Raw genomic sequence first — 15,471 nt, 5'->3', positions numbered from 1 at the left:
TGCCTTTTTTGGTGTATGGGCTCGGTGGAGACGTACTAGGTTTGAATATCCTATGGCTCACCCCTTTATAGCAGTTGATTTTACATATTCCCCACCTTTTTTTTGAAAGCTAGGATTAGTGGATAAGGAAAAGAGTAGGAAAGAAATCCACAGAGTCCCTACTTAATTCATTAATTTTCTTCCTACCTTCAGTTGTAAGTAGATTTAATGATGTCTTACATTGTTTCTCAGCTGTTCCCCTATCTTCTCAGAGAAAAGTGCCTACCAGGCTGTTCACAATAACCAAACAGGGTAATCATAGCACTCTAAGACTAGAAGGGGCCTCGTTTTAAGATAAAGTAATTATGCCTCATGTAGCTAGCTCAATAGAGAACTAGAATAAAAATTTGGGTTTGTACTATAAGGTAGCTGTATTCTGTTGTAGCATGTTCTTCCAATTAAAAACAACAGCAGCCACAAAACTCTGTTGACTACACAAATCTATCTTCAACAACACAGTGAATAAAATGCTCACCCTATTTTACTTTCATAAAAAGTGAAATCACCCGGGGCGACCATTCCATGTTATCCAACCATACCAAATGCTACACCACAGACAGTTGATTATGACCTTGCAGACAAAGCATGGATTTGTAGTTGTACGTTGTGACATGCAGCACATTTGGGAGTCTTGCGTAAGCTATGTTTTGATGACAGCTATGTTTGCAGAATGAATTCATTCAGGCTAAACTCAGCGGTTAGTCATGGTTGGTTATTTAATGCTTTACCACTCCCGAACTCCACCTCTCTCTTCCAAATTCATCATTTAAGTCCAGACAAAGTTGGCACAAAAAGGAAGTTGTGCCTTCTCCTCTGCAGTTCTTGTTCCACTAATGACTTGCTATAAATTCAAAGCTAACCATTTTGCTTTTGTTACTCTCTCTCTAGAAGCTGGATAATAATATGGCTTCCTTCCTCATTTTCTTCTCCCAGAGGTTTTTTTTTTTTTTTTTTTTTTTTTTTTTTTAACATGAAGTGGAGTGCAGTGGCACGATCTGAGCTCACTGCAACCTCTGCCTCCTGGGTTCAAGTGATTCTCCTGCCTCAGCCTCCTGAGTAGCTGGGATTACAGGCGTGTGCCACCACACCTGGAAAATTTTTTTGTATTTTTAGTAGATACGGGGTTTTGCCATATTGGCCAGGCTGGTCTCGAATTTCTGACCTTAGGTGATCTGCCTGCCTCAGTCTCCCAAAGTGCTGGGATTACAGACATGAGCCACTGCACCTGGCCTTCTCCCAGAATTTCTGAAAGCCCGTAACACAAAGGTTCTTTGACATCTTCAGATAAATGAAAGCCCTGAACCAAATCCATGGAGTCTCTGACTGCTTCTCCCTTCATAGCTCTGTATCATGAGAGTTCAGTCATTCCTTTCTTTTCTCACCTTGCCTAAAGGTGTCCTCTTCCTCCAGGCTCTGCAGTACTTCTCTAAGCCTGAATATTTAACCACACTTCTGGGCTGGGTTTTTTAACAGAAGTCACTCAACCTTCTCATTGGGCCACAGACTGGAGTGGATAATCTGCCATCATCTGTGACCACGGAATAGCTTTAAGCTCCTTTCATTGCCAAGAGGGAGCCTGGATACTGGCTGCTTTTCTCTCAATCCCCCACTGAGCACTTCCTCCTTCCTCATTTATGTTCATTTTCTTGTATCATTTATGTACATTACTTTTCTCCACTAAATGTAGTTCCTTGAGAACAGGACCCTATCCACAGAATCGCCATGACAGCCAACTCTATGGTTTGTCCCTAATGGATTTAATTAGTATTTGTGCTAGAGTGATAGGGAAAGTTATAGCAGATGTGCTCTATGCCCTGGTCCTTATTTCCCTTTTTACCTTATTTATCTGGTGACTTCCTATTTATGTAGCTAGATCAGGGGGCATTCATTTCTTTAGGGGTTTTCAATGATGGGATCAGAAAGGAAAAAATGCAAATTCTTGCAAACTAAGTTTAACATCAACATTTTTGTCCTAAATATTAAGATGGGAAAAATTTTTAAGGATAAACAAATAAGTAGAATCATTTTTTCTCCTTCCTCCCCACTTTCCCTACCAGGTCAAGATCCCAGCAACTAAAGATAAAGAGTGTGAGAGGACCAAAACAGTTTAAGAAATTAGTCTGGCCAGGAGCAGTGGCTCATGCCTGTTATCCCAGCATTTTGGGAGGCCAAAACAAGAGGCTCACTTGAGGCCAGGAGTTCAAGACCAGCCTGGGTAACATAGTGAGACCTTGTTTTGACAAAATTTTTTTTTTTTCAGTTAGCCAGGCATGATGGTGTGAGCCTGTAGTCTCAGATCTTCAGGAGGCTGAGTGGGGAGGATTGCTTGAGCCCAGGAGTCTGAGGTTACAGTGAGCTATGATTGCACCACTGCACTCTAGCCTGGGCAACAAGGTGAGACTCTGTTTGTAAAATGAAAAAGAAAAGAAAGACATTAGTTTGTCTGTGGACCTTGTCTCCTGCCCCAACCCCCAGAGAGCTTAAGGATATCCCTGATCTGAGTTCACCTGGTCTTTCTGATCTCTTCTGGAACTCATCTATGACTTAGAGAAAGAGGGTAGAGATAGCATTGAGGGTGGAAGGAGCACAGGGAGTGCCTGTGACAGTTCAAGGTTCTTTGGGGAGCCCAGAGGACTATAGATGACTGGTCTTCTGGTTCTGTAAGAAAGTCCAAGAAAATAGAGATAGAAGGAGAGGTGAAAAAGGAGAGAGAGTGGGGGAGAGGAGAAGATGAAAGGGGAAAGAGAGAGAGAGAGAGAGAGAACCCATTACCCAGCAAACACGTATAAGGAAAAGGGGAAAGAAATAGAGAAAAAGGAGAGAGAGGAAAAGGAAAAAGGGAGAGAAAGAAATGGATTACCTTCTCTACCTGGCTTGAGTTGAGATTTTCTACAAACTAGGAAAGGGTCATCCGAGAGATATGTAGTAAGTAGATCAAAACTGTTTCATAGACCTGAAACAATTGGTTGTCAGCAATATCATATCATTTAACCTAATATCACAGGCAAGGCTACATGGTAACTTTCAGAAGCAGTAGGCACTTCCTCCTTAGAAAAAAAGTAAAAAGTATGTTTTATGACCAGGTTAGAATAAAGGTGAATATATTAACATTGCATATTAAAACATGTTCTTTGACCTAAAACTTAATTTTTTCCTTCTGATTTCTAAAGAAATAAAAATCTGTCCATGGCCCTAAACACATTGTGAGTCTCTAGTCGCTGTGCCCTTTGTGCCTGCTGGGGATATTGGCCCTGGCAACAGGATGAACATGGACCACTGCAGCCTGGAATTCTGCCACTGAGAGATTCTCCGGGAGCATGACTTTCTTTTCTTTCCTGGTTCCGTGGATTCTCTCCTTCTCCTCAGGTATGGTGTGCTAGTCCCTCTTGCATTTCTATAAAGAAATACCTGAGGCTGGGTAATTCATAAAGAAAAGGGGTTTAATTCACTCACGGTTCTACAGGCTGTATAGGAAGCATAGCGGCAACATTGGCTCGGCTTCTGATGAGTGCCTCAGGAAGCTCACAATCATGGTGGAAGGTGAAAAGGGAAGCCAGCATATCACATGGTGAGAGCAGGAGCAAGGGAGAGAAGGGGGAGGTCCTAGACTTTTTTTTTTTTTTTTGAGACAGGGTCCCACTCTGTCACCCAGGCTGCAGTGCAGTGGTGCAATCATGGTTCACTGCAGCCTCAACCTCCTGGGCCCAAGCAATCCTCCCGCCTCAGCCTCCCAAGTAGCTGGGACCACAGGTGGGTGCCACCATGCTCAACTAATTTCTTTTTTTGTTTTTTGTAGAGACAGGATCTCACTATGTTGCCCAGGCTGGTCTTGAACTCTTGGACTCAAGTGATCCTCCTGCCTTGGCCTCCCAAAGTGCTGGAGTTACAGGTGTGAGCCATTGCACTTGGCCTCCAGACTCTTTTAAACAACCAGATCTCACATGAAGTAACTGAGCAAGAACTCACTCATCACCAAGGGGATGGCAATAAGCCATTCATGAGGGATCTGCCCCCATGATTCAATACCTTCCACTAGGCCCCACCTCCAACATTGGAGGTCATGTTTCAACATGAAATTTGGAGGGGATAAACATCCAAACCATGTCATATAGGTTTCTCCTGCATTGGCCTTTACACAGGTAAATAAATGCCTCTAATCTCGAACCCCAATCAGAAAGTCCCTCATGTCATTAGTAAGAATAATTCCATTTCAACTGGGCACTAATTGTAAATGCAGGGCTTTCATGCTGCTATGTATATTAGCTTGACAATCCAATTGAGAGCTTCCCACTCTAACATTAAAAAACAAGCAAAACCTCAAAGCATCACTCTCACCATATGGATACAGAGCTCCTGACCACCATGCACATTGTGGCTAGTGACCAGGGAAGGGAACTAAAAGCTCATCTTCGTTGTTGGGTGCATTCACATATTGGCAAGCTTGCAGAACTCCCACCCATTTCCTTCTCCATTAATTGCCCTATTAAGACTGCGGCAGAAAAGAAAACACATCGGATCCTGCTCTGAAAACCACAGGGGCTCATAGGAGTGAGTGACATTTTATTTCTCTGCCCTTCAGGAATTAGCCTCCTTACTGTCAGATCAGCCACAGAACTTTCTCCCACTTATCCCTTAGATGTCAAATACCTACACTTCAAATCACCCTGGAGACTGATGTGACTGGGATGATTTGACTGCATGTAGGTCAGAGCTGCCTCCAGGCAACTTGTGGGGCCAAGGCTCTGCGGCTAGAAGGAAGTGAGCATTAATACATCACTTAGAACAGCAAAGATCATCATCTGAAGATCATCATCTGAAAGATGATCATCAGAAGAGCTGTGAATATTACCAATCTGATAATTGGTATTTTTGGTAAAACACACACACACACACACACACACACACGCGCACATGCACACAGCCCTGCTTTTATGAGAATTGCAGTCAAATTGATGTGGGTGGAGGTTTTACTGAACTGAGTAATTCTTAACTTTTGGAGTACAACACCTAGTCTCCTAATTCCTGTCCTGCAGAGCATGCTTATACAGTGTTTTAAAATTAGAGATAATTAAATTTGATTTTGTTTCAATAATTATTTTGACGGTTTTAAGATATCTGTTGGAATTGTTTGTACCATTCCAGTCTTTTTCAAATCCAAGACTGAAATGAATTTTTCTAGCTATTTATCCCATCTTTGAGTTAAGAACCTAGGTCCTTGCATTTCAGTTTAATAGGTGATTCTTTAAAAGTTGTTTATTTATTTAGAAACAGGGTCTTACTATGTTGCTGGCTGGTCTTGAACTTCTGGGGTCAAGTGATCCTCCCACCTCAGCCTCCCAAGTAGCTGGGATTACAGGTGTGAGCCACTGCACCTGGCTCTAATAGTTGATTTTTGAAACCATATGGAATATTTCAAGTTAATAAAAATTTTTAATTAAAAAATATGTGCACAATTCACAGATGATCAGTCTTTTGGAATTATTATAGAATATTTTTGACAATAAAACTATGCTGAACTCAATCTTTTCTTAATGATTATGAAGATATTTTCTGATAGCAAAACTATGAAAATTAATGTTCATTGTGATATTGATGTGAGTCTAGGTCAATGTAGAGTTCTGGAGAAAGAATAATACCTAAAGTAGATCTGTTTTTTACTTTGGGAACTGATTATAACACCTGGAAATTATGTATTATATTATTTAATTAAATGAGACAATGTATATAAATAAACCAAGCATCGGGGCTTGGCACATAGTATTTTTCAGTCAATAAGAGAAGAGTTTGAATATGAAATTATTTATGCACTGGGGAGTAACTTCCTAGATCTATTTCTCTATGTGCTTCCTCTCTGTCAATCTCACTCATTCAACAATACTTACTAAGCATATACTATTAATATTATATTGCATCGATTCTAAGTCAGACACATAGTCACATTTTATTAACTCTAAAATTGTGATCAGTTTTAACATTGCTGGTGGCTTACAAATACTGTCAGCTAGCAGCAATCATGATGTACTAGTTGGCTATTCTTTTTGGTGGCACAATTGGATAACTGAGCCCCTTCGTGTTTCTGTCAACTGACATTTATGTTTGAGGAAGGCACATGAATCAGGGCCATTGTTTGAAATCTAACCTTTGGTAAAAATCAGTAGGGAACTAGCCCTCAAATTTGCCTAATGGTTGGTGTCAGCGGCTTGGATGAAAATTCCTGGGGATAGTAGTGGAGTACTCTTTTAAGAAATAGTGTAGCACCAACACTCTAGATGGTACAGAAGATGGATACTGTGGGAAAGTCAGGGACACTGATCACTCTATTTGAAAGGTAATTCACCAAATTTAGACTCACACATATAAAGAAGTTCAGAAAATTGAACCAATTACTTTTGTTTATATTTTTCTTTTTATGTATGTGTAAGAGATAAGATAAATATCTGTGACTAGATATGTCTCTTATACCAAATAGAAAAATATATCCGAGAAGAAATTATAATGTCATTGTTTTATTAAGCATTATGTCATGCTTTTTGGAGGCATTTCCACCCTTTTTTATCTTTCTTAATGGTATATAAAATTGCAGTGCATTTCACCATCAGTGGTTCATTGAATTCGGTGAAGTCTAAGTAACTGCTGGACACTGCGTTAGGCTTTTTAGATACAATTAATTAAGCAAATATTTATTTATTTATTTATTTATTTATTTATTTATTTAAATTGAGACTGATTCTTGCTCCGTCACCTAGGGTGAAGTACAATGGTGCCATCTCGGCTCACTGCAACTTCTGCCTCCCAGGTTAAAGCGATTCTTCCACCTCAGCTTCCCAGGTAGCTGGGATTACAGGCACTCGCCATCATGCCCAGCTAATTTTTGTATTTTTGTAGAGATGGGGTTCTACCATGTTGGCCAGTCTGGTCTTGAACTCCTGACCTCAGGTGATCTGCCCTCCTTGGCCTCCCAAAGTACTGGGATTACAGGCGTGAGCCACCATGCCCAGCAGCAAATATTTATTGAATGCCTACTGTGTGCCCCAAGCTGTTCTAGGTGCTATAAATGGGCCAGACAAGCTGTCAGGGAGGTTGCCCTGGCTGGGAAGACAGACATCAAACAACACAATTCCAGAGCTGGATAAATACTAGGGAGAAAAACAAATGCGTGATGTATTATGATGGATATTGCAATAGAGTTAAACACTGGGATTTAAGACACAATTTCTGTTCACAAGGCATGTATGATCTAGGGTCAAAGATAGATGGGTATTTTTTAAGTGGTGGGTAAAATGCCATGAACTCCTGAAAAGTGTGAAGGAGGTAATAGTTAAACTGCCCTGAAAGGCTAGTAAGGTTTAGCCAGTTGAAGAGCATGGGAAGGGCATTCCAAGCAGAAGGACGATCATGTTTAAAGGTCAAGAAAGAAGAGGGAGGCTGGTGAGTTCCTTCAACAGCAACTAGTCAGATGGCAGAGTCTACAGTGTGAGGGGCAAAGGAGAGGCCTAGAAAGGTAGGCAAGGCTTGGAAGGTCTTGGATGTTATGGTGAGTCTTTTGGTCTTTATACTAAGAGCAATGGAGAGACACTCCAGGATTTCATGCAGGGTATAAGCATGATAGGATTTGCGTTTTAGGAAGATTACCCTTGCTGGAGTATGGAGAGTGGATTAATCTTCTTCCCTCTCCCTCTGCAAGCAAAGATGACAGTTGCAGTCATTCAAACACAAGAAGATGGTAGCCATGTTAAATTCCCCAATTTTCCCAACTTGATTGGATTCTTGTCCTGTTTGTATGGGGTCTTTATAAGAAAATGTCGACTTCAGCAACCTATGATCTTTGCCGAAGGTGAGCCCAGTTACAGACGCTACAATCACTTTTAAATGAAGTCCTATCAAGTTACTTGGTTAGAAAAACAGATTAATAAACCCACTGATCTAGTGAACAACCTATCAATAAAAATGCCACCCCAATTACATGATAAAGTCAAAAATCAAAGTGTACAGTTACCCTCCTAAGCTTCTGTGAGACTGAAGAATTTCCATCTGAGATTTATCAAAGGGTCTCAAAAGGCAAATAATGGTTCAGATGAAACTCAATTGATTTTATATTTCTGCCAGAACTCTGAGCTTTCTACAGGTCACAGCCTGTCAAGTATTAAAAAAATCATAATTTTATCAGAGATTCCTTTTACGGTTTGGAAGGAAGAATGCCCCAGCAAGTGCTAGACTGATAAATGCTGGTCGTGTGTCTGTTTAAGCAGATGTAAATGAAAATGCCAAAAGGCTCAAGTTCAAAGGATTCAGTATCTGAGAAATGTCCCTTTTTGGAATTCCCTCTTTGGAAATGCACTTGGCAAAAAGGTTTCTTAAGCAGGCTGGGAAGCCACAGCTTCAGTACAGTTCGTGCCTCTCCCAGCCAGCTTGACCACCATCATTTCTTCTTGGTGCCCATGCAGGGCTACAATGCCTAGAAGCTCACTTGGAGAGATGCGCTGTTTACTGAGCTATCTTGGAAGGCTCCAGATCACAGAGCGTTGACATGTGTTCCTCAGTTGCTTATGCCATTTTGAAAGTACTTGAATTTCATAAGCAAACTGTTGTTGCAAGGAAATAACAATGGGCCAGCTTAGTCACCTCCAGACATTTTATCCTGTATACTTTTGTATTTCTGTATGTGCACAGGGCTTAGTCCTGCAGGGAACCATTTAAAGAATATAGATAATACCTATCAGTGTTGAGTCACCCTGTCAAGAGAGTAATGTACAATTGTGCATCCTTGTTAGTTATTTATTATACTCTGAGGCTTGAAGGAATCAAGTTTCCTCGATGAAGAGATAAAAAGGAGCAACATAAAAGCGAGGTAAAAGAAGAACACTTCATTAAAACTAAGTCTACCTTCCGGTCTTAACTTTTTTTGAGTTGATTTTTTTAATTAGTAAAGTATTACTAAAATTTATCGCACAAAAATTTACTTTGTAGAACATCTTTCCAAAAAACAAATAGAACATGTTCATGATGGAAGGAATAAGGTTGGAAAGGGACAGAAATACATGGAGACAGAGAAAAGCAGAGAGATTGGAAGACAAAATTAAAGCAAAGATGAGAGAGAAAGAGAGAGTGAGAGGGGGAGAGAAGTTGAGAGTTTAAGAGAGATAAACTAAAGAAATCGAGTTCTGTAGAACTGGAATCTTCAAAATACAATTAAACAAACTAATTCCCCAGAGAATGGAAGTAAACAGCTCTGAAAAAGCACCAGTTTTCTCTGTTGAAATTAGTGAGAGGAGTTCTGTCCAGTTAAACAGAAAGGACTGAGCCCGAATCCATTTCACTCCGAAAAGGGTTATAAAATGAGGCTATAGAGAATAGGACGAGTCAAGAGGAACAACAGATTCTAACTTGAGCAAACCAGCACTCTCACCTAAACATGAGGGGTCTAAGCAAAGGTTTTGTAAGGTGCTTTGTGGTTCTAGAATTCTATGTCTGTCAGGGTGAGTAGGGTGGCCACTGAGAAGCACAGTAGTGGGCTCAGATCCAAGAGAGGGTGGAGAAGGAAGGAAGTTGGTGTTTTATTCCATGTTGAAGTTTAATTCAAATTCTAGCTTGTTTATCCTCTTTCTTCCCACTGCTCCTTTAGAACAGAACCTCAGGACTAAATAACTCTCATAAAAAGAGCTGATTTTCAGGACAATATTGGGGTTTAGTTAAATAAGCAATGCAAGAAGTCAATGCTTTTTAAAGTACCACTTAATACTGTGACTGTTTAAAAGGACTTAAATTTGAACTATATAAATAACATGGATACAGTTTCTTTGTAAAAATTGAAAATATTATATGTAAGGCTAAACTCCCCTTTCACCACTACCCTTCTTCTTTTTTTTTTTTTTTTTTTTTTTGGCAGGGTCTCGCGGTGTTGCCCAGGCACAATCTCAGCTCAGGGCAACCTCCGCCTCCTGAGTTTGAGCGATTCTCATGCCTCAGCTTCCTGATTAGCTGGGATTACAGGTGCACGCCACCATGCCAAGCTAATTTTTTTATTTTTTATTTTTAGTAGGGACAGGTTTCACCATGTTGGCCAGGCTGGTTTTAAACTCCTGGCCTCAAGAGATTTGCCCACCTTAACCTCCCAAAGTGCTGGGATTACAGGCCTGAGCCGCTGCGCCTGGCTTTCACCACTATTCTTAATCTCAAATCATCCCAACCTCTCCCAATCAATTTACTACATTTTCTTAACAGATTTTTTCTAGGTAGAAACTACATAGTATTGTTTCATGTTTGTAAGTATGTCTTTTTAATATAAACAATATATTTTTAAAAAATTTTATGTCTTAGAGATGGATCCTTATCAGTATGCAAGCTCCATCTCATTCCTTTGAACTGCTTTGTAGTGTTCTGTGGCTTAGATGGATCATAGCTTATTTAGTCATTCCTCTATGATCTACAAGTGGTTTCCAAGTTATTGTTTGTTTTTTGCTACTGCAAATAAATGCTGCATCCTTGTATATGCTTCCTTGTATACCCTATGCAATTGTTTCTCTAAGGTAGAAATAATTTGGTTTTTAGCCTTTGGGTCTCCAGGTCTTATGTAGGCAGCTTGAATTTAGCTACATGCCACAGAAAATTTGAAAAATGGCCCCCAAATGGGAAAGAAGAGTCACTTTTTAATCTTAGCAAAACATTGGCCCATTTCGCAGCTTCATAAAATGACTACTGTATTCATTTTCCTGTCTAGGTGAGACTATTGATTAAGAATGCTACATATGGCATCACACAGAAAAATACTATTTTAGTGCTCGTCTTGGCAGCACATATACTAGAAAAATACTACTTTAATATTCTTTCTTTTGTAGCTTGCATGTTAAAAATGTGTTTCAGGAATAAAAAATAATTTTATATTTATGTGAAAACATGTATAAACCGAGACTTTCAACATACTGCAAAGAGCCACTCTGTAAGAGTAAAGTATTTTCTTTTACTAAATGAACACTTAATCAATTAAATGAAATGGGCAAGAATGAAAAGAGAATAATGTCAAAATTGAAAAGCAGCTGATAAGCTCACATCGTCATTTTTGACATGTAATGTCTATGCTGGCAGCTTTAGGATCAATCCAGTCACAAATCCTTTGGGCAGCTGTTTGTATGCCTTCGACTAATGAAGCTCTTTGAGTGCTCTGTTATTAATGTCATAAACGGGGAGAGAGGATAAAGAAAGAGACAGTGGACCAAAGAAGAGACATTCTAAAAAGAGACTCCCTTTCCCCAGCCACTTGTGGAAATCCATTTCAGGTCAACTGGGACCAATCGTGAGTTCTGGCCTTAGGCAAAATTCCTATTTGCAGTCAATAAATTAATGGATGACACCTTGAAATGGGTTAGCTTTAACCGAATCAATGTCTGATGTGGCAATCTATCCTCAGGCCAAATTCCCACTGAAGTTCATATGTTGGGGCTCACTGAAGAAATGGACAAATCCTTGAACTTTTTCTTTTTTTTTCTAAATCACTTCTTTAAAAAGCAGCAGTCAGGCACTGTTTTTACTTTCCTGTCCTTGCCCATCCTCTCTTTAATTGGCATGGAAGAACTCCCAATATTAATTGATTTCATTTGCACAGAACTCTGCAATGTACAGAGTTCTTTGCCTGGGTGATTCTAGTTGAATCTGTTTCTTCTAAAAAAGTTGTCCATAAGGCCAAAGAGGTAACCGTTCCTTTACAGTAGCTCCTTTTGAAACCTCTAGGCAGCAGGAAACAGAGAAGGGCTGCTCTGTTGGTTCAGCTGGCTTTTACAGCTGAAGATAACATGAACCACAAATGTGTCGAGGTTCATGTTTTCTTGGAGGGGGAGGAGAATTCAGGGAGCAAAATAAAGAGAAGTTGAAGTTTAATGTTTCATAACTGTGTGCTCTTTTCCAGGTTTTATTCCTGTAATATTCTCTGTGTGTGGCCAGGCCCTTCATAACACAGTGCTATTGAAGAAGAAGGAGAGGGAAAAGGAAAAGGGAGGAAAGGGTGGAGGTAGGGATAAAAACTAGCCTTTGAGGGGGCAAAAAGACCACTGCTTTTAAGTAACAACTGTGACCTTAACTGGAACTAATCAAGGCCTCATGGAATTGAGTTGGCCATTCAATTCTGAAAATAGGATAAGGGGTAAGTATGTGGATGGAATTTGTAGTGAAGCCACAAAAGGGAAATGACCCACTTAGAATCTTCTCTGGAAAAAGTGGGTTCCTGAGGCATCAAAAAGTTGATGGGCTAAGAGCTTTCCTTTCCTTGAGGGTATACGTGGGTAATGTCTGCTAGGAAAAAAAAAAAAAATTGAGGGACAAAGATGGTGGAAACATTGGAACATAATCTCTTTTTCTATTTTGGAATCTATTTGTGGGATTAAAAATTGGGAGAAATATTTAAAATCTCTGGAAAAAGAGCAAGCATTGTCATGTCTACATTATGTATGCAATGCTGTTCCTGTCATCAGATGGGGAGGCTAACAAGCTTAGCTGCTGAGGAGAAGCATATTTTATTCTCAAGTTGCTCTTGGAGCAAAAACCAGTACAGCCAGTGCACCCTGATGATATTTGTTTTCTCCGAATATCAGAACATTTTAAATAACAAGCACATTATTCTTTTAAAGGCTCTGAAAACATGAATGGAGAAATAGAACACCGTTGTATCTCTTCCCTTGAGAACACCCCTTTCTCTAGAACTATACACCATTGCTGGAGTTTCCGAATGTAAATTTAGAAAATGACCATTTTTCTTTTTTCTGCCCAAACTGGACTCGAATTCCTGAACCCAAGCAATCATCCCACCCCAGCCTCCTGACAGCTGGGATTACAGGAGACTGCCACTGCACCTGGCTGGCAATTGTTTTTTTCATCTCTCACGAGTGAGAAAACATAGCCAAAACACATAGTAGTGATGAAGTCCCATGGCCTTGAATAGAGACAATAAAAATAAGGCCAGTTACGGTCTCTGAGCTGAGCTGGGGTCTCTCAAAGCTAAGCAGAGTGTGCTGGGCAGGGCGGAGGAAGAGTGGGGCGGTAGCAGTACCTGTGTTGGAAAGGCTCCACAGTGGTGTTTGACAGTTCACGTCATTGATGAATAGTTCTCAGGTGCATAAGCCTAGAGCTATAACAAAAAGGACCTTAGATTTCATATAACCCAATTCCTTCATTGTGCAGAATGACTTGCAAGGGTTAGTGGCAGAGTCAAGCCTAGATTCCGGGGCTCTTGTCTTCCAGGTTGGTATTTTCCATTGCTTTGAGTTGGGCATTTTACCAGACAGGTTAAAATACACAGTCTCTGTCTTCTAGTAGCTTACAATTTAAAATGTCTGTTTCCCAGGAAAAAAAAGGAGTAGTTCAGGGAATGAATGAACACTATGAGGACCAAAAAAGACACTTGGTTCCAAGCTCGCATCGCTGGGTGACCATAACAAAACCACTGATCTTGTCTGTGCTTGCGAAGGAAGCTGAGGGAAAGTGGGGACTGGGGAGCAGCTTCATTCATCTTTTTAACAGTTAGTCGTTCTGCACTAAACCAACGAAGTCTCTTTACTGTACCATGAGGGATGTAAGAGTGGACAAATGTGAGGTTAAATTTCTCATTTGAAAGTGTGATAATGGAATAATATTAACTGTTTCTCTAACAAAGGTCAATGTACATTCTCACAGTGACACAAAATACCCTGGCTCTGTACTTCTTCCTTTACAAACAGGCCCATGTCAGCTTCCTGGCTGACTTCTGGTAAATCATCCTAAAACGATTCCTGGCATTCACCTCATAGAGGGTTAAAACTTCCTCTGCACAAACCAAGGGCTGCACACAGAGGAGAGAGGCTACAAAGGAGGATATTGTTGCTTATTTTATACCAACTGGGAGAAGAGAATGCTGAAAGGAGAAAATGCTGTGGTATAATTTTTAAAATCCAGATTCATAAGAAAAATTTTATGGAGGTTATTTTATTTTATTTTTTAACTCAGTTTTTTTCCTCTCTGTGTTCCACCCAGACTAAACCATCCCTAAAAATGTCCTTGTTTGGGTGAGAAAGACTCTCAATGCTGCGGAATTCTGTGTGGAAACCCAGAAACAGAAGGTTGACCAGAGGCAGCACACATAGGGGTTAGTGGTACTGATCCCTTGTCTTCTCACCCTTGACCCTAGAAGGGCTTAGTGGCAAAAGGAGAATTTCCTGCAGGGCTGCGTTCATCCTTCCTGTTAGCAAAACTGGAGGAAGAATACAATGTACTAAAAAGCAGCCCCTCCTTCATTCCTCTGCCTCATCTACTTCTTTGAGAGAAATGAAAGAAGGAAAATAGCCATATCCACCAACAACCCCGAGGATCCCTGACAAGTGGCCCTAAGGTATATCACACCACATCCTTGGAAACCAGGAAGAAACCAGGGAACAGGATTGGGTTTAGCTCGTATAATTGAGTTTAGCTGTAATTACTGTGTGGAAAACTGCAGTATTTTCCCTACCGTAGATTGGATCTTCACCCCTCATGAATACTGTGCTGGTCAGTACTACATCTTGCAATCTTTTGCTGGTGTAATTTTCAAAGGTGGAATATATGCAATGAGGAATTAATGTCTGTTGAAAATACATGAGCTGCTGGAAACTTGTATGCGGTTACATTAGAATATGCAGACAAGCTGATATAGTGCATGTTGGAACAGTCCAGAATGAGACAATATTAAAAATATTTATTTTGGGACCCGAGGTAGGTGTTGAAATGGATATGAAGGGCATGCAGCCTCACTCAACTGTCTTTCTGGGCATTGCCGTGCCGTTTAAAGGGCCAAGCACCTTTTGAGAGTTGATGCACTTTATTTACTAAAAGTAAAAATATCTTTGGTCCCATTTTTCTTTTCTTTTGGGGGTAAAAAATAATTTGTTAGTTGTCAAGATAGCCAGGCTGAAGAAAAAATGGCTTTTCCCCTCGTTTTTAACCTGCTTTGATGACATAGTAACCAAATAACCAAGTGGTTCATATATACTCAAAATATTGAATCACAGTCTCCAGGGGCAGGGCCAGATCATCAGAACTTTTCTAAAGTTCCCCACATCACTCTATTGTGGCATCAGGATTGAGAAACCACTTGTCTGAAGTCTCACCAGTTTGAACTGACATTGGTAAGGAGAAAACTTAGTCCAAAAGAGAAGGCTAGCAAAAGGAAACATGTAAATCAGCTATGAAATGTGAATGTGTTGCTTCAGGGATTGCTTCATTGAATTAAGGGCATGAAAAGAACTTTGAGAGTTCAATTATTTCATTCATGTGCATCTAGATAGAAACATACTCCAGGAATTGATGTTCTGTTTTTAACAGCTTTCAGTGCTACTTATCCAAGCATCTTTTGTAATCCATTCCCGAATATTGCAATGGGTGGAAAAGCAAGCAAGCAAGTAGACCAATAGTACAAAACATTATAGAAAGAACTTA

Source organism: Pongo pygmaeus, chromosome 3 (genome assembly GCF_028885625.2).
Source record: "Pongo pygmaeus isolate AG05252 chromosome 3, NHGRI_mPonPyg2-v2.0_pri, whole genome shotgun sequence".
NCBI lineage: Eukaryota > Metazoa > Chordata > Mammalia > Primates > Hominidae > Pongo > Pongo pygmaeus.
The sequence above is the reverse complement of the archived record's forward strand: the minus strand, read 5'-3'. Positions refer to the sequence as shown.